Here is a 20,784-nt window from a genome sequence, read left to right as displayed (position 1 = left end):
AGAATCAGGGACATAGATAGGGAGAGGACTGACAATTCTCAGGAGGAAGGGGGTGTGAGGGGTGAGGGAAGAGATTGGACAAAAATCTTACACCTATGGATGAAGACAGTGGCAGGGGGTAAGGGTATGGGGTGGGGTCGGGAATCAGGTGGAGGGGAGCTATGGGGGAAAAAGAAAGAGGAACACCTGTAATAATCTGAACAATAAAGATTTATTAAAAACAAAAAAACAAAAAGTGCTTACATCCTTGAGTTCCTAAAGATTCTAAGAAAAAAAAAAAGCTACTGATCGCTGTCAAAGGTTACTTGGAACCAGCTCATTCTTCTGAAAACTGGTAAATAATGGGAAAAAAAAGCATCCATCCTGTCTTCTCACACAAGCTGTATAATTGGATTTCCAAATAGTAGAAAAGAACATTCTCTATACAGATGTACCCTGGGTAATCAATTAAGGGAGATGGTTAGAATTAGAATATCATCATTGTGTTATCCCTAAAAGATGAATAGCTTGTTATTGATCATCAATATCTGCTCACATCACAAAATGAAAGATAACCAGACATTGTGTACCTTCAGGCTGAAGGACAGAGAACCACCTTTGAAGCAGTTTTGTGGGGACAAAAATCAAACCTGAATTTGATCAAGCTTCTAGTTCTGTTTATCAATTGGCAGGGAATACATAGGACCAGGTTAAGTGATACCACAGGTCTCAATCAGCACAATCCAGAACTAAGACACTCTATAGGATAAATGTTCTGATTTCTTTAATAAATCAAGATGAAACAAACAAGAGATGAAAGGAGAATTTAGAAATTTAAAGAAACTTAAGAGACATTTTAACCACTCCTATCTCAGCTGTAAGTCTTGCCTCCCTCTGACTTCAAGGTGGAAATAGAAGCCTCTGGCAGGATGTTCTCAATCCCTGCCTTCAAATTGGCAAATACCTCTGCCTGCACATGTTAACTATGAGCTTAGACTGCAGCCTTGCACATCTTCTCAAGTACATAATGCTATTGACAAATTTCTGTACCCTCATTACTGTGTTTTTACCTCCCTACCTGCTCCCAGGAGAGCAGATATGAGAATCACTCACATGGGATCCTCCTTCTCTTCTTCTCTACTGTGTTTTCTCTTTAATACTTTTCTTCATCCCTAACGATCTCCATGCCAGTTCCCTGTTCTCTCACACATTGCGCTGCTCACACTCATAATCAGACCTCCAGAAATGCTGGCTCTGTTTTTTTTGTGAACAGACTGTCAGATAGGCAACCTGCCAGCCTTTTCAGGTCTAGTGATTTTGAAGCAACAGGAAATGAAAATGGTACAATAAAGGCTTAGTTGATGTAGTAGTAGAAACACGTGGTCTCTCTCTTCCTCTCTCTCTCCTTCTGTCTCACACACACACATACACACACACACATTCAAAAAATTCACATACACACAAGTGACATGATATTTATTATTCTGTTTTAAACAGACTCCAATAAGCCAAGTTATAATGAAATATTAAAATTATCCATAGCAACAGAGGCCTGAGTACAGAGAAAACCATTATTTAAAATACCTTTAACTAATTGTAATACAAGGACAAAGAGATTGCCCCAGGGACACCAAGTGTTCTAAACCCTGTAGTTCTAACCAAGAGTTAATAAATAAAAAGCCTCCTTATGAAAAGGAAGAAAAAATATATATTTGCAACAAAAATGATTCAGTGCATTTCTGGCATTCAAGTGCTGCAGGAGTAAGAACAATGAGAACATCCATGTAACAGAATTCATCTCATGTCTTTAATATAGCATGCATTTAAATTGATTATTATGTTTCCTGGGAAATTCCCTTTTTCAGAATATTTAATTCAATACAAAGTTTATGTAAGAGCTAACAATGCACATTAGTGAGGACAGTGGCAGGAAATAGGATTCGCTCCTCTGGTTTAAATTAAGGGTCTACACTGCAGGTACTAGAAGAGGCATGGGAGAGTTAAGAGGGCAAATAGGAGAGGATGGTGAGGGTATGAAGACTAGCAACACCAAGGCGCTGTCGCTGTTTTAGAGAAAAGTGTGCTCTTGGAGTCCAGGAGGATCCCAGGTCCTGGATCTTTATAGGATGGATGAACAATCCAAGCAGGAGCTGTAGTCACAGAAGGACAGTTGTCTGCTTGAGATTCAATTCTGAACTGTGTATGGAGGAAGCAGAGAAGAAACATTGATGTTCTCCTCCTGCTTTTGCTTTACTTTCCATTGGCTGAATCCATCCAAGATCCTGGTCTGGGTGCCTAAGTGATGGTTATCGACAAGGTCAAAGCCCCAGGGTAAAAGCATGGCAGAGAACAGCAGAAAAGCCAACTGGAGATTGGGAGTGGGAGGCCAGTCAAGAATAACCATCACCCAGGACTCTTCTTCTCTTCCAGTGTTTGTATTTCTTTCTGGATATAGTTACCTCCAGATAGTTGGCACTAGGCTGTGATAGATCTTCCTTTACTCACTCTCACTGTTGTTATTTGTGCTAAATAACCTCGCTGGAAAATGCTGAGTGTTGCCAGTGTCCAAATTCCCTAGTGTTCTGGATAAATTTCTGGTCATCATTTAATATTTCTACCTCATGGGAAATTGAAACCAGATTATCTTGGTGTAACATGAGCATGACCATCTGGCAAATATATATCAGTTGTCCTGGTTGATCATGAGTTAACTAAGTGATTTTAGATACACTCTAAGACTCAGTCCTTCCATTATCGATGACTTCATCTATCAAGTGTACACTGAGTGGTCAGATTATTATGATCTCTGAACGCATAATAATCTGGCCGCTCAGTATATATAGGCCTGGTGCATGAATTCGTGCATGGGTGGAGTCTGGCCAGCCTGGCCAGGGGGAAGGGCCATGGGCGGTTGGCTGGCCTGCCTGCTGGTCAAGCTCCTGGTCGAGGGGACACTTTGCATATTAGCTTTTTATTATATAGGGTATATACTGAGTGGCCAGATTATTATGCATTCAGAGATCATAATAATCGGTGAAAGTCCATTCTACCCTTATAGTACGTCTATGGGTCATGTGCAAGCCCCAATTTAAAAAGTTGTAGGTGCTAAACAAAACAAGGATTTGGATATGAGTGAATAAAGGATGCCTTTCTTCCCAGAGAGACTTGGATTGCTATCAGAGCTATGTAGCAGTAAGGTTTATCATTAGGGCTCAAAATGTGTAAATCCTTAAACTTCTAATGCAAAACCTATTGTGCTTCATTGTAAAAGAAAATAGAAAATAATAACCTATAAGAAATGTACATCTGAACTGGATTTTAATCATAACCTTGTCCCCGCCTCCTATTTTATAGTTTCAAATATAATTAATTTGGCATAAAAAATCAATGCCTTCTTTTCCTTTTACCACTGTCCTGATTAATACAAGAGCATGGGTCACCACACCTAGTTATTTCCCTCAATCCTGTCCACATCCCACTTTACACATGACATTCTCTTCAATTATCCCATGTTTGGACCATTTTTATTGGTTGAAAGGAGACTGATAAAGATATTAACATGCATTTGCTTTTTATTCTAGATGTGATAGGAAGATATTGGAGGGTTTTGAGCAAATAAATGACATAATATTATTTATGGTTTTAAAGTATCATTCTGGGTACCATATGGCAAATAGACTAAGCATGGTTAGGAGGCCATTAGAGTAGTATAGAAGTAAGGCATGGGCGGGTTGCTTTACTTGGTAGCAGTGGAGGTGGTAAAGTGGGGTCATATTTGATACATGCCTTCTGATAGAGCCAATAAAATGTGCTGATAGATTGGATATAGGACTCAGGAGTCAAAAATATCCTCCCGTTACCTGCCTGAACAACTTCATAAATGAGCATATCATTTACTAAGGTGGGAAACTTAAGAAACCCTGGCAAGAAAAATAAAAAGTTTGGCTCTGGATGTTTTGAATTGAATATTGTCTTTAGATATCCAAGTGGTGATGTCAGGATGTGTGAGTCTAGAGCTCAGGCCAGAATATGTACATTTGAGAGTTCTCAGTTTATATAGTACAGTTGACCCTTAAAAACATGGGTTTGTACTGTGTGGGTCCACTCACAAGTGGATTTAAAAAAATAAATATGCATTTGGCCCTCCTTATCTATGGGTTTTGAATCTGCAGATTCAACCAACTGCAGATCAAAACAGTATGTATTTTCCATCTTAGGTTAGCTATCTGAGGATGGGGGCCAATTCTATGCATTGTTCTATGCCATTGTATTAAGAGACTTGAACACCTATGGATTTTTAGTATCTGTGGCGGGTAGGGCACTCCTGAAACCAATGCCCTGTGTACACTGAAAAACTGTAGTTAAGTTTTGGAGAAGTAAATAGTTACATGGGGATTTTCAACTGCAGAAGGATTGATACTCCTAAACCCCATGTTGTTCAAGAGTCAATTGTAACTATTGGAATAGAGGAGGTCACCTAAAGAGAAAATATACAGACCAAAGAGAAAAGTTCTAAGGAAAGAGTCCTAAAGCATCTTATATTTTAGAGATTGGAAAAAAGGGAACAAGAAAACAACAGTCTCAGAAGGAGCATCCAGTAAGACAGAAAGGAAGCCAGGTGAGTTTTATTTTTCTGGTACTCCAAAAATGAGGTATAGTATGTCTGTAAAAAAGAAAATTATTGATGCATTTGTGACTCATAAATTATATAGAGCAAATCCAGGAGAGGAATCCAGTGCATTCTTCCTAAAATAGGTCTGTGTTGACATGTGGGTCATGCATGCACGCCTGTACGCATTCACACATTTATCCATCCACAGTCATATAGGTATGATAACACATGATTCCTGAAAACCTATTCTAAAGATAACCAGTCTGTTTTACTTTTCTAGATCAATTTGACATTTTAATTATGTGTAAAAGTTCAACCAAATATATTACTATTGAATATTTTGACAAGGTCTTTCATCCTATGTTCTCATTAAGATTCCAGGAACCAACTGCTCAACTATAATTACATAAAACGATGGGAGTGGGGGAAAGTGAGCAATTTGCCCACTAAATACTTGGAAATAAGCCTTCAATTTCTGAGATTCTGCATCATTTGGTAGAGTGTCAGTAATCTTTCCTGCATAAAAACTGCCAATGCTTACAACAGCATTAATTATCCTGCAGTGTCTGAGGGCCAGAGACCTGGATGTGCCTTAGTTGGGTGCCTCTGCTCAGTCTCTTCAAAGGCAGTAGCCAAAGTGTGACCAGGGGAGGATCTGCTTCCACCTTTCCCGTGTGGCTCTTGGTGGCCTCAGGTCCTCTCTGGCTGTGGACCAGAGACATTAGTTCCTTGCACCTGGTCTTTCCATAGGGCAGCTCACCACATGGCAGCTGGCTTCCCTCCAGGCAGGTGAGATATGGGACCCAAGATGGAAGCAGTGTTCTTGCAACCTAATCTCAGAAGTGACATCCCAATATTTCTGTCTGCTGTATTTGTCAGAAGCCAGTTATTAAGTCCAGCCACATTCAGGGGTGGGAATACCCGAAAGGGAGATAACTGGGGTCTTTCAAAGAGGCTGCTTCTAACAGTCCAGGGAGCTGTGTTTCTTGACACAAAATTTGAAGAGAGTTTTGGCTGTTCTGTAACTGTATTTAGGCTCCAGCTGCACAGGTCTGGAAGTTGGCAGACAATAGGGAAACAATTCTGCTGCACTCGGCACTACAGAGCTCCTCTCCTACAGCTCATCTAGCTGCAGCGCATTTCAACCAAGCGGCAGCTTCAGAGCAGGGAACAGTCACTTGGCAGTGTAGGTTATTTTAATGAACACTTTAAACGAAGTCTTCACCATCTGTTCTGTTTCCTAATTATAAACCCACACTCTTGTGGTTGCATCATTAAAAGTGAGATTCTGGCAAAGCGCTCTAATGCTTGTCCAGCTTGTCCTCTTGGTTCTACACTAAATTTCCCAGGAAGTCCAAGGCCTCTCATTTGAGGAGAAGACACAAAAAACAATATTACTGTATGCACAGTACTCAAATATATGGCATCCCTGTCTTTCCTTTTTAAAAAATATGTTTATTATTGATTTCAGAAAGGAAGGGAGAGTTAGAAACATCAACGATGAGAGAGAATCATTGATTGGCTGCCTCCTGCATGCCTCATACTGGGGATTGAGCCCACAACATGGGCATGTGCCTTGACGGGAATGGAGCCATGACCTCCTGGTTCATAGGTTGATGCTCACCCACTGAGTCACACCAACCAGGCTAAGGGATTCCTGTCTTTCTTTTTTTTTTTAAAAAATATATATTTTATTGATTTTTTACAGAGAGGAAGGGAGAGGGATAGAGAGTTAGAAACGTCGATGAGAGAGAAACATCCATCAGCTGCCTCCTGCACATCTCCTACTGGGGATGTGCCCGCAACCAAGGTACATGCCCTTGACCGGAATCGAACCTGGGACCTTTCAGTCCGCAGGGCCGATGCTCTTTCCACTGAGCCAAACCGGTTAGGGCCATCCCTGTCTTTCTTGATCTCTTGGTCTGTCTCTCTATCTTTCTCTCTCCTACAATCTTATTATTGCAAACGGGAATTCTCTTTAAGAAGGATTTTACATGTCAAATTCTCTGAATGTCTTTGGTAAATTTAGCTTGCTTTAGGGATAAGAGGGGGATTTAGGCAGAAGCCCTTTAAACAGGAATTAAATTCATTTGTCCAATTTATGCCTACATATCTCTCCTGATAGCCTAATGAGGCACTTTACAGACTTTAACTGCAAATATTGTTTTACTTCTTTGCTTCCCCTCCTTAAGGAATTATTCATCAAGATGAATCTAAAGCAAATTGAGTGATAAATAGCTTTTAAAATAATCTGTTAATAGTCAAAAGACAGTACACTGTTTTGCATCTCAAGGATGCTAGAATTACGAATGGATGGATGCCAATCATTAGGACCACTGTTACTGCTGCCTAGCTAAGTAGCAAGGCTTTGTGGGCCTTCTAAATATTGACAACGTACAAAACGGTTCCCAGCCCCTATCTCACCACAGTGTAGAAAGCTTCTGAAGGAGCCCCTTGACCTTCACTGAACACAGGAAGAATGGTCAACACTGCTGCTGTACACTGGGTGAGCTTCCTGCCAGTTGACGCAATCCTGCTAAATAAGTGGCACATGTGCATTAGTGCCCAGAGACCCCAATCACATGTTCCAATGCCTTTTGTTAAATTTGCAAACAATTTTGTTTAGCAGACAGTTCAGCAGGTGGGCACAGAATAGCACTGGTCAAGGCATAATCAGATTTAACTTATTCTCTTGACTCCATCAGCCTCTGAGACCATTGGAATGGGAAGATTTTTGGAGCAGTGATGGGTACCCTGAGGAGGAATTGCACCAGACCCCAAGCCAGCAGTGATAAGTGGCAAAGAACCTTGTGAGAACTGTGGTGGAAAAAAAGACCCAGGTTTCTGTGCAAGTCCAAGGCTCCACTTGGAATAGATCTGGGTATTCTCACTTTTGGTTGGTTTACACAAATTTCCTACTTATATTCATAATATTTTGGCCTCGGGTGGCTTTTCTCCTTGTTACAGAAGACCACATCCTCCTAATTTTATCTGCCTGGGGCACTTTGCCTGAAAGTACCTGCAACAAGAATTACATCCCGTTTTATTTATTTATTTATTTTTATTTTTATTTATTTATTTATTTTTTTATTGATATTTTACAGAGAGGAAGGGAGAGGGATAGAGAGCTAGAAACATCGATGAGAGAGAAACATAGATCAGCTGCCTCCTGCACACCTCCCACGGGGGATGTGCACGCAACCAAGGTACATGTCCTTGACCGGAATCGAACCCGGGACCCTTCAGTCCGCAGGCCGACACTCTATCCACTGAGCCAAACCGGTTTCGGCTATTTATTTATTTTTAAAATCCTTATTGTTGAGAGTGTTTGAATGGTACTCTTAGAAAGAGCAATACTTACTTCTGTTAAAGTCTGTTAAGAAAATAGTTTCACAAAAACTTCTGGTTATAGGCTTCTAATTTCCTATCATTGCAAGATGCTGGAGTTTTAAAACAGTTGTCTTCAAGTGCAGTTGAGAAACACCCACTGGTGAGTGCAGGTCTGTCTAGAGGGCAGAACATTTCAGAGAGTTTATTGAACAGATGTTAACTAAAGGTGAAGGACCTCTTATTTCAAATGCTTAGGCAACTTGATGAGTATCTTAAAGTGTTTTCTATGATCTTTTTTCTATTCTGGGTGGTGTGAGAGATTCTTATCCTTGGGTGTTTTTTTGTTGATTTTTTTTTATTCTTACCCTTGGGTGTTTTTTTGTTGGTCTTTTTTTTCCCCTTGGAAACTGAAGCTCTACACCTGTAATATTATGAAAGTTGTGCTCTATAGTGTGGAATCTTGGGCTAGAGGAAAAATAATGAGGATGGCAAAAATTTCCAGTGGAGAGTGCACAGATGAGCACAAATTCCAAAACAGGAATTATCAATGGAAAATAAGCTGAGCATGGTGGAATAAATTACATGGAAATGTACAGAAACAAACAGCTACATCTTCTTTGGATAAAATAGAATTATTTTAATGAGTTTTTAAAAACCTGTGGGTTTTGTTGTTGTTGTTGTTGTTTGTTTGTTTGAGATAGATGAAATCCTTAAGAACTAGGTGAAACTTTTTTCCAAGTATTTTTTTATTCAGCTTTTTCTTACCTTTGGGGCCTTTGTGATAATCCAATGCCACTTGGCTACTATTTGGAACTACACTTTAAGAGGTGGAGCCCTAGACAAAAGGTTGGGGTTTGAAGACCTGGGTTTGGGGGCCTGTTTTGTGACTTGAGAATTTCTGAAAATGGGCATGTTGCGGAGGGCCAGAGCCTCCTCTTCTCACCTGGTACTGGGAGTGGTGCCGCCTTAGAATTAATCGCTGTGGAATTTGTAAAAATTCACAGGATGACTCGCGTTGTACGCATTCAAACTAACAAAAACCCCAGGTGCTGCCTGGTGGTTTCAGAGGTTGGTGTAGGTGAATAGTTGTGGAGAAGTCCCAGGCTGCTCCAGAGTTTACATTCCTGGGTGACTATACCAGTTCCTGTGCATCGCACCCTGCTAGCTGCAAAGTGCTTAATGGCATCTAAACACAATCTCCCTTGATTTAATAATGATTACTAATGCCATTGACTGAGATCTCTTTTATTAAAATCTCCTTAACTCTAAGGCAGCATTTGGTTCTTAGTTCTAACCTTGTTATGTTCACCAGGAGAAAGCTTCGCAGCGAATCCTGTTATCCCATCTGCTATATGGAATACTGACTTTTAGTTCATTGAATGCCCTGGGCCCGCTCATTGCAGGGCCTGGAACACACCAGCTGGCTGTGTCTGGCTCACCCCAGATCCCATTAGTACAGTAAGAGCTACTATATGAGGTGCTCAGCCTCACTGGGGACACAAGTAGCCCCATAGTCACACATGCTTGTAGCTCCTGCCTCTTTCTGATGTGGAAACAAAACATATATCATGCATTTCTGGGAGACCCTAAGAGGTGTGTGCCTTTTGCTCCTTGACCTGGCCAACCTGCCAAGTGGCATATTTCTGTCACCAGCCTGACAGTTCTTGTGCTCAGCTCTGAGAGCCAAGTGTCCCCATCCATAAGCAGCTACAGGCTCCCACCTCTGAGCCTTAAGCTTGACAGAGTGGCTTTCTATAGCCAGAAAGGAAGGACAAGAATGCATGCCAGCCACCCTTTTTATATGGAAATAACAATATATTACAAAAGTGATCTCCTTGGATTTCAGGTCATCTAGGGCAGTGGTCAGCAAACTGCGGCTCGCGAGCCACATGAGGCTCTTTGGTCCCTTGAGTGTGGCTCTTCCACAAAATACCATGGCCTGGGTGAGTCTATTTTGAAGAAGTGGCGTTAGAAGTTTAAGTTTAAAAAATTAGGCTCTCAAAAGAAATTTCAATTGTTGTACTGTTGATATTTGGCTCTGTTGACTAATGAGTTTGCCGACCACTGATCTAGGGTTTTGGGGAAAATTGATTCTTTCAAGATTTACCTGTAGTCCCACCTCTACATGATACCTCTACATGGGTTCCTGGGTTGCTGTGGTCAGGAAAGGATCAGCGTGGACACAAACTGTACTGAGAATGATTCTCCTCCAGCCAGATTTCTCATCCTAGCAGAGTGGGTGGGACCCCTCTTCTCTGGGGTGAATTGATGGCCAGGAGGCCCCACAGTTCTTTGTGCAGATGCAGCTGTCCAAGCAGCCCTCAGATGTGTCTAAGCATTCACCAACATCCAGCAGGGCCTATGCAGGTCAGTGCCTGCTACCTAAGGGAAGGATACCATTCCCCAGGTCCTGGGGGCACTGTCCCAGAGTCTTGCTATTTAGAAATTAAGTCTAAGTCCCACAGTTGTGCTAGGAATTTTCCTTATTATGTGCATAAAGCATGGAGCTCTTGGACTTTTCCCTTTTATTCAAGTATGCTGCCCCTCCCCAAATAAAAACAATCATTTTGAAATAATTACCTCCATAACTGTAAAATATACAAAACCTATACTTCTTAGCAATGACAGAAAAATTTAAGACATACAGAAAAAGATTATAATGACTCATTTAACATTTCAATGGCAAAATAAAATAACCTTCATTTTGTTGTTGTTGTTGTGTGTGAATTGCCTTCCTCTCAGCAATAAGTCATTCACTCACTAAAAGATAAGCATTTCATCATTATTTTATGTAAGGTCCATATAGAAAAATACTTATTGTAAATGGTCTGCAATATAAAAGATGCAGCTGTAGTAAAATTTGTCATTTCCAAGTGTCAGAATAAATGTAAATATTGACAAGCTTTAAAAGTTACACAAGCCATATAACAATATATTTCTTAAATTTGGTCAGCTATACAAGTCCATAAATACAATATTTGGGGTGTGTTTAAAGGAGGCTTTGAGACGTGTATATTCTGGTTTCAAATTGCAAAGTCATTATTTCCAATTGGGAGAGATAAGAGGGATGGTGAACCAGTTTAAGGAATATTGGCACTGCCAGTGGTAGTGGAAGTCAAGGATAGTTTTCCCACTCACTCTCATTTCCTGCCCAGGAAAGCAGCCTGGGAAATTTCAAATTACACAGAGCGTGGTGGAAGAGCCTAAAACAGCATTGAGGAACAGATTTAAAATAGAAGTGTCAGCCCTAGCTGGTTTGGCTCAAGCGACTGGAGCATTGGCCTTTGGACTGAAAGGTCCCTGGTTCAATTCTGGTCAAAGACACATGCCTGGGTTGCAGGCTCAATCCCCAGTGAAGGGTGTGCAGGAGGCAGCTGATCAATGATTCTTTCTCATCATTGATGTTTCTATCTCTCCCTCTCTCTTTCTCTCTATAACCAATAAAAATGTATTTTAAAAATTTAAAAATATATCAAGTGTCACCATTTTGTATAAGTCAGGAATGCACTGAAATAATTTTTTGAAGTCTTATTGGAAGAGTTAAAAAAGTGTTATGAAAAGCCAGAGAAATTTAAGAGAATATGTAAATTGGCTTCTCTTTCCAAAATAAAGAAGAGAGAAGAATTATTTTAGAAAATCAGTGGACTGAGGCCATTTACCTGGTGAGAGATTTTTGAGATGGTTTGGATCTTTGCAGATATATAAATCATGTCACATACTGGTATTTGTAAGTGTTTTTTGTTAATGCCAAATATTAAAATAGGAGAGCCTATAGGATGCTAAAGGATGGCAGTATATTTGTGAGGATGCTACAGACTTGGGAATGGAGGCAAATGCCACAGCAAAAAATAGACAGTAGAGGACTTACCTAGTATGGCTCTACTTGCATTTTTCTTATGAAAAGAGTTATATAATTGGTTCACCATTTCTTCCCTTTTTCATGCCATGTCGTCTCAATTAGCCTTGGAGCATCTATAGGGCAGCATTGTATCTTTTGCTTTCTTTATCTCCCCATATCTCTGGAAAGTCACAAAAAAGAGAAACTTGATGAATACACATTGGCCAACCAAATGAAAGGCCAATTCTAATTCTATATCTTGCAGCAGAATTTGCTCAGAACTCTTATCATAGTGATGTGGGAAAAACCCCCACACACCTTTAAATGGAAAACAAGCTATTTTAATAGGTAAAAAGTGATGCAATGAGTGAAAATACTTCTTGGGAAGAGTTTTTCTCCTAATCCAAGTTTGACTATACTAAAGTTAACAACAGGCTATCTTTACCTTTGAAACAGGAGGATGGAATAAAGTGACATTGATATGTGAATTCTGTAGCTTCTCTGATTCCCTGAACTCTCACAGTTTAATTCAATAATCATCTTGCATCTTAAGTACCTAAGAAATTACCTGTATGTAGCATCCTCACGATAGTTCATACAACTATTTAACATGGTTTTTATGGAGTTTGTGTGAAGCTGAATGGAGGGAAATACCTGGGGATTTGATTATGAGGAGCACATTATATAATTTAGTATGAAGCTCAGAGACATTTTATTCTTATTTATGATTATAGATATTTTACTGCATTCATTTATGTTTAGAGTTTTAGGACTGCTCACAGGGCTTATCCTACCATTAGCTCAGCCATGACAAATCCCTGGGTTGTCATTGCTAATTGTATTCCTGAAGACACATATACAATGGGGAGATGAGGCCGTTTAATCTTACCTACTTATTTGGAGATTGTTCCTATTGGTTGAGTAAAAATTATTTCTGAAACTGTCAGCTTATCGGATAAAACTTTTGTGTTTTCATAAATGTGGTTCAGATTGCTGCCAAGAGTCAGTCTTTTTCATTTTTATGCCCAAAGCTCCCCTACTAGCAATTATCACCACAGAGGAGCTTTTGATATTTGCACTTTGGGGTGAGGTAATCAATGTTTGTAAGAGCTTTCTGTGAGCCTGTCTCCCAACTGAGAAGCCCTGGCTGTTAGGGATGCAGTGGAGCAGTTAAAAGCCTCTGCCTCCTATGTTTTGCACAATAATGCTCTTCAGAACACTTGAAAAATATTTGGATAGCCATCTGGCCGTAGCCATTTTAATGTCCTTTGTAATACTACATGTACTGCTTTGGGTAGAAGAGTGTTCAACATAATAAAAGCAGTTAGAAGTAATTTAGTGGCTTGGTTTCTGAAGGATTTCCACAGGCACAGATACTTTTGAATTACAGACAAAATCCCCCAGATTCTGCCAAAGATTTGTGCCAAAGTCATCATAATTATACATCTCCAAGTATTTGCTCCTGCCAGCAATGAATTAATGAGATGATATCACGCATCATCTTGAATACTATGAAATAAAAACCGAAACAGGAATGAAATAATAATGAGCAAAGGGTCTCATTATCAAAGAAAACAACTTTTGATTGTTGAAAGACCATTCAAACTAATGAAACCAGAGGAGAGTAAACCTCATCATCAGGAACAGCGGGTCAAGGATTAAATGGGCAGCGATGAAGTGGACAAGATCAGCCCTCTCTGTCCATTAGCACTAACTCTTCCTGCCCTCCCTCTGTGGTCTCAGTTTGGGTCAGATGTTCTTTTATTGATTTTCTGGGCTTCCTCTGGCCATCTTGATTGGGACCACAATCATGAAGAATAGTTTGAAACCTTCCTCAAAGATTGTGTCACTTCATGCTATGCAAACCATGTTAAAATAGAAAATCTTCCTGTTAGGACAGAAGAGTGATGTTTAACTAACCTTGACTTCCTCTTGTGAGTGATATACCATTGACATAATTATAGGCAAGATGGTCAAGTTAAAATGCTTTCCAGTTCCAGCAGGCCAGTGAGAAGCTGTGAATCTGGCAGGTTTTTACATCTCCTGAGTTTCTCTTTCTTCATTCTCAGTGATCATAGAGGGCTTCCTGACTCTATGAATCAATGACTCTCTGAATGTTAGAAACTAAAGAAAAAAATTCCTGAAATAGAAAAACTGTGCAAAATGCCTTTTATTGCCTGGCATGGCTCAGTGTTTGAGCATCCACCTATGAACCAGGAGGTCAAGGTTTGATTCCTGGTCAGGGCACATGCCCAGGTTATGGGCTTGGTCCCTAGTAGGGGGCGTGCAGGAGGCAGCTGATCTATGATTCTCTCTCATCATTGATATTTCCATCTTTCTCTTCCTTCCTCTCTGAAATCAATAAAAATTTTTAAAAATTTTCTTTTATTATATTATGGAGACTATGTGTTTTCTATATTTTTATTCTGTATTCATCTATTCATTATTTTAAATTAACTCTAGATGGATATTTAGGTAGATGGATGGATGGATAGATAGATGGATAGATAGATAGATAGATAGATAGATAGATGTTATCATGGGCAATATAAAGTGAATACAAGGCATGTCCCCCATTTTAAGAAGTCCAGAGATGGATAGATAAGCTATCACTTCATCTGCCATCTGCTCAAAAATGTTCTCTAATAGGAAATCAATATGAAAGTTAATGTACAGTCAGGCTATACATTTGTATGCTGGGGAATCTGAGATGAGGTAAAAGAATGATGTTTTATTGAATGTATTAGGGTTACATTGGTGAATAAAATTATATAGGTTTCTAGTGTACAATTCTATAATACATCATCTGTATTGTGTGTTCACTACCCCAAGTCAAGTTTCCTTCCATTACCAGTTATCCCCCCTTTACCCTCTTCTACCTTCCTTATTCCCCTTACTTCCCTTCTCCTCTGGTAAGTTGTCTGACTATAACGTGTGTGTGTGTGTGTGTGTGTGTGTGTTTTGCTTAATCCCTTCACTTTTTTCACCCAACCCCATAACCACTTCCTCTTTGATAGCTGTCAGTCTGTTCTCTGTGCCTATGAGACTATTTGTATTTTGTATGGAGTTTATTTTGCTCATTAGATTTCACATATAAGTGAAATCATATGTCACTTGTCTTTCGCTGAATGATGTGTTTTTATAGAGAAGCTTTCCACTCTGGTGATTTTCACTGGCAGAGCCACTTTTCTTTTGTAAAAAGAGAAAATGGTTTTTACACAGTTTTGAAGCAAATAAATTTTTCCTCAAGTTTATCTAACTGTCCAATTGTATATTAGTTATTAAAAATTATAAGAGCCTGAAGAGTTTAAAAAGGCAATTTAGTCTGTTTACCTGCCTCTAGGCAGGACTTACATGAACCAACAGAGATAATTGGTATCCTGCCAAAATGACTATTTTTTGGTCCAAGCGATTCATAATTTTAATTAGTGGTGTTAGAATAAGAGTTGTTTCTTATAATTAACAAGGACAGTTGCTATTGAGATTGCTCTAATGCCACATTCAGCACATGGAATCCAGCAGGGCAGCTTAGCATTGTATCTTGGGCTGTGCCATTTCAAAGTAGCCACTTACAAAATCTCTGAGTCCATTCAGTGTCTGTCACTGTGGGGGAAAAATCACCTTCAATCTGCATAATTCAGCTTCTTTGTTGTTGCTAATTGCTGTCATTTGGAAAGCCTTTCATGATATTATATTGTGAATAGCCCCATCAGTTAGGTCCAGAGAAGCAGACACAGGCACTGTGTTCTGGGAGTTTGATCCAAGGCCAAGAACCAGCTGAGGTACAGAAAACAAAAATAATAACATTTCTGCTATAGAATCCATCGCAGGCGTCCTCAAACTACGGCCCGCGGGCCACATGCGGCCCGCCGAGGACATTTATCTGGCCCGCCGGGTGCCGCTGCCTGTCCTGCTTAGCAGCTGACTCGTCCCGGGCCTGCAGTGTGCATAGGAATTTATTCATAGTTTTTTTTAAAACTATAGTTCGGCCCTCCAACCGTCTGAGCGACAGTGAACTGGCCCCCTGTTTAAAAAGTTTAAGGACCCCTGAATTTTAGTGTGTCTTTTATGAAACTATGAGCATAGAATTCTTGTCACCTGAAATCAGCACATGTTTATACATCGGATTCTACTAAGAACCCTTGGTGAACACTAATATAGTGTGATGAGATTTAAAACCACCATGTGCTTAATCAGCTGAGCCAAATGCCAGTTGCTTCATTTTCACATAAATTAGACATGAATAAGTTTTTGCTGTTGGCTAAAGTCATCATTTATCCACAGCAGCCCCTTATACACATCCTTAAGCACCCAGTGCTATCATATATGTGCTAGTGCAGCCCATAGACACAGAGCAGCTTCTTTCTAGGTGTGAGCACTTTATGGAGCTGTTAAATCCAAGACCTGCTTGGACTTATACTCACTCAGACAGTCAATATCATGAAGCTTTCTTTTTTTAAAAAAATATGTTTTTATTGATTTCAGAGAGGAAGGGAGAGGGAGAAAGAGATAGAAACATCAATGATGAGAGAGAATCATTGATTGACTGCCTCCTGCATGCCCCTGACTGGGGAAGGAGCCCAAAACCCAGGCATGTGACCTGACCAGGAATTGAACCGTAACCTCCTGGTTCATAGATCGATACTCAACCACTGAGCCACGTCGGCCAGGCTCATGAAGCTTTCTTGAGGAAGATCTTGCTAAGAGAAACTTAACATAAGCTAATTTTGCTTGAAGGCTAAGGAGATATTTAAGGTATGTGTTCTCCTCCTCCTATTTCTCTTCCTCCTCCTTCTCTCCTCTTTCTTCTCTAAATATAATGTAACAAGTACTTGATGATTATTTATGAATAAAGTTGAAAATGAAGATCTGCCTAATATGTTCACCAGGAAGTTTCAATAGAAACACTTTATGGTGGTTAGTAATCCATAACAAATAGGCTTACTTTAGAAAGCAAGCACTGAAATAATAACAGCAAGAAAATAAACATATTCCAAAACCCTTGAGTATAAACAGTAAAGATTCTTGTAAGAATTTTCCCTCTGCAGGGCTGGATCAAATTCTTGTGGAGTGCATTTCCTATGAAAGGAAAGTCAGGAAGCTGCTCAGTACCTCTAATAGCAGCTTGCAGATACTTAATTATAATGACCAAAACCAAATTGCCTCCAAAAGGGGTTCAAAGATGTAAATTAATTAAGGTGCAGATGCTGGGAATGCAGAACACCAATCTCTTGAGAAGCAAAACTTAATATAATCAAACATCATAGATGAAGTTGGTATTAACTGGAGAAGGGGTGCGAAGGAGAAGTGCCGCTTCCCCAGTGGGGTGTGAGGACTGGATGTCAACATCCTGCTGGAAAGGAATTTGAGGGCTGATTTCCCTCAAAGATACAGAAAACTGTCTTTCTGAAAATGTTAGTATTTAGTGGTTGTGTTTTCAAGTAAAAAGGAGTCCTAGATAAACTTATTTTAAATTTTGTAGAATATATGTATATATACACACACTGAGTGGCCAGATTATTATGATCTCTGAACGCATAATAATCTGGCCACTCAGTGTATATCCTATATAATAAAAGGCTAATATGCAAATTGTCCCCTCGACCAGGAGTTCGACCAGCAGGCAGGCCAGCCACACACAGACACACACACACACACACACACACACACACACACACACACACAGTGGCCAGATTATTATGCGTTCAGAGATCATAATAATCTGGCCACTCAGAGTGTGTGTGTGTGTGTGTGTGTGTGTGTGTGTGGAGAGAGAGAGAGAGAGAGAGAGAGAGAGAGAGAGAGAGAGAGAGAGAGAGAAGGGGGGGAAAACAACAAAACAAAGCAAATGCAGTCTAATGAAGTCTAATGCCCAATGTTTACATTCATTGGGAGGGTTCCAAAGGAAAGAAGGGATGAGATAAACACAGACTCTGCAAGGCTAACTACTAGTTTGGACAGTGTCTCCTAGACCCGTCTCCAAAGTTCTCCCTAAGATTTGGGGTAAGTGGTTCAGCTCTTCTCCCCTGTGTGTCTCTCAGAGAAGCCAGGATGCCTGTTAAGATCTGTTAAGACTGGTCCTCAAATGTAGATACTATAATTTTAGACTTGGAACTTTTTGTAGAGCTACAGTTTCTTGACCCAGGTATTGTATACACATTGTCTCCCTCTAATCCTGAAAATAGAATGTTAGTATCTCTAAATGGGGCATGCCCTGGAACAAGGTCACAGAGGTCACTGATGCTCTCACTTCACACATAGACTTCCTTGGGCTTGGGTCCAGCCTTTGGAGTTTTGTACAAACTTGCCTCCAGTTTTTATTTATTTTTTTTACATTTTATTTTTAATTACATTTGACATACAATATTATATTAATTTCTGATGTACAACCTAATGATTTTGATCTTCAGTTTAAACCAGAATTTGGAAGTTAGATCCATATATGCTATCAGCATTTTATGTGGATGGGGTTCAATGGCCTGGTTGATTGTTCATGAGACTTAAAACAGAACAAACATTTAATTGGGAATTAAGATCACAGAGTTCTGTACTTTCTTTCTAACTAAATAGCTTTTGACTCTTCCTTTCCTAATATTTAAAATGGAAATGATGTCTACTCTGGTTATATCAATGATATTGCATAAATTACATGAAACAATGGATTTGGAAGTGCTAAAAAATCATACAGAAGTATACAAGTGGGAAGGATTATTTTCCCTAATATGGCCAGACATAGAGAATCATAGAATCTGAATCTTGATTGGAAACCAAAGCTATCTGGCTGAAAATTCCACTCACTGCAAAACTTTATTCTATAGAGTCATTGACTCATCCATCTATTCATCCATACATCCATACATCTGTCCACCCACCAAAACATCCATCTATCCATCTATTCATTAATTAATTCACTTAATAATTATATACATATTACAAATATTTGTTACCTATTTACTTTTCTCTAGGCACAGTGCACAAAGTTTAGGTGCTCAGTGATAAAACATTCATCATCCTGCCCTCATAATTTTTGATGAGGAACACAGATAATAAATAAATACTTTGAAGAAAAATAAGAGATTGAGAATAATGACAGCACTCATTAATGGAAAGTATTAAGAACCAGAGCTGAATCAAGCCTAAGTACGCTGCAGGCTAAGCCCAGTCTTTGGGCATATACTGATACATAGCAGCTCATATCTATTGCCAGTGAATAGTGAGGTCAGCAGAAATTAGAAAAAAATATTGATTATCTAATATATTTTAAAACAATTTAATTTTAATAATTTAACCAAATCTAATAACCCAACTAGGTAAGGTCTTCAGAAGATACAGTTATGTTAGATAAGTAAATATATCTTCAATTAGCATAAAATTACTTGCTTCTAGCATGCAGTGCAAATATTAGCCTTACAATCTTATTTATGTTATTAAGTTCCTAGCAAAGTAGGGAGAATAATGCCCCCCAAAAGATGTTCCCATGCTAATCCCAGGAACCTGTGAATGTGTTACCCTACTTGGCAAAAAGAAACTTTGCAGAGGAGATTAAGGATATGGGTCTTGAGATGGGGAAATTGTCCTGGACCAGTTGAGCAGATGTGATCTAATAACACAACCTTCAAACACAGAGAATCAGAGAGATGCATTTTGAGAATGGAGCAGGTGGGCCATAGATCAAGGGATGCAGAGAGCCTTGGGAAGCCGGAAATGGCCCCTCGGCTGTTAGTTGGCAGGAGAAAGGGGACCTCAGCAGCACAACCTGAATTCTTCTGACAACCTGAATTTAGCAAATCCCTAGAAACTGGAAAACACAGGGAAACGGATTCTCCCTTGGAGCCTTCAGCAAGGAAGGCAGCTTGCCAACACCTTGATTTTAATCCAGTGAGATCCGTTGGCGGACTTCTGATCTTCAGAACTGTAAGGTGACAAATGTGTGTTGTTTTACACTGCTAAACCTGTGGAGATTTAGTATGACAATGACAAAAATCAAAACGGCCTGGAAACGTAATGCGTGATTTTCTGTCCCATATTGCCTCTCCCACGCACCTCTTGAAATTATTTACTTGGGAGAAAGAGATAGGCTGACACTGCAGGAAACTAGGTCCTTTGACCTTCTGCCAAGTGATTCTTTGAGGGCTCAGGAGAAAGAGGCTCTGTGGCTGCGGGCTTCCTCTACAAGGTCCCTCTAATTCAGGTGAGATCTTAGATTCAGTCCTACAATATACATGAATTTTCCTCTGCACAAAATGGCAGAAATTTGCTGTGGGACTCACACAGAATCCAGAACCTTCTGGCTTTGGAACTTATCTGTTATTATTAACTTCCAAAGACTTCCATTTCTCTCAAGTCCCAAAGATAAATGCTGTGAACATAGATAGCAGAAAGTCAAATTTCAACCTAACCCTCAGGAAGGATCCGAATGACAAATGGCTTGGATGCAAACTGTACATGCTGACATAGATAAGTTCACAGTGCAACAGAAGCCGTGAGATATCCACTGTTGCCTTAGTTTCAGGATCGCATACAAATTGAGAACCGTTGACCGTGTTTAGAATTTGCTGGCATTTCTCCAGATGGCTCTGTGAACCTTTCCAAGCCCTCCAATTCCATTCTCCAACATACCGCCCTTACCTTCTCCAGTCATACCTGACCTGCTCTGGACATGACCAGGTTCCTTTCCCCCAGGTCCTCCTGCCTTGGCACCTTCTGAGAGGCATCTCTCAGCCTTCACTCCATTTTCTGGGCTCTTTGAGTCATTTTTGAGGATATGGTCACATCTGACTTTATGCTCCTCCTCTTACAAACCCAGCTAAGCTTCGGGCCTAGAGACTATAAGATGACCATGGATATTTTTTCAAACCACTAGATCAGTGGTAACTTACTATGGTGATTTACAGGCGCAGGTTCTAGCCAGTGTTTACATTCTACTAAATCAAAACACTCACATTTCAAACCACCATTCCTTTTATACGGAAACTTTGTAGTAGAAAATTTTCACTTATTTTTCTGATTTGGATTTCTTTCTATT

The sequence above is a fragment of the Plecotus auritus genome (genome assembly GCF_963455305.1).
Source record: "Plecotus auritus genome assembly, chromosome: 7".
Taxonomy (NCBI): Eukaryota; Metazoa; Chordata; class Mammalia; order Chiroptera; family Vespertilionidae; genus Plecotus; species Plecotus auritus.
Note: the sequence above shows the minus strand (reverse complement) of the source record.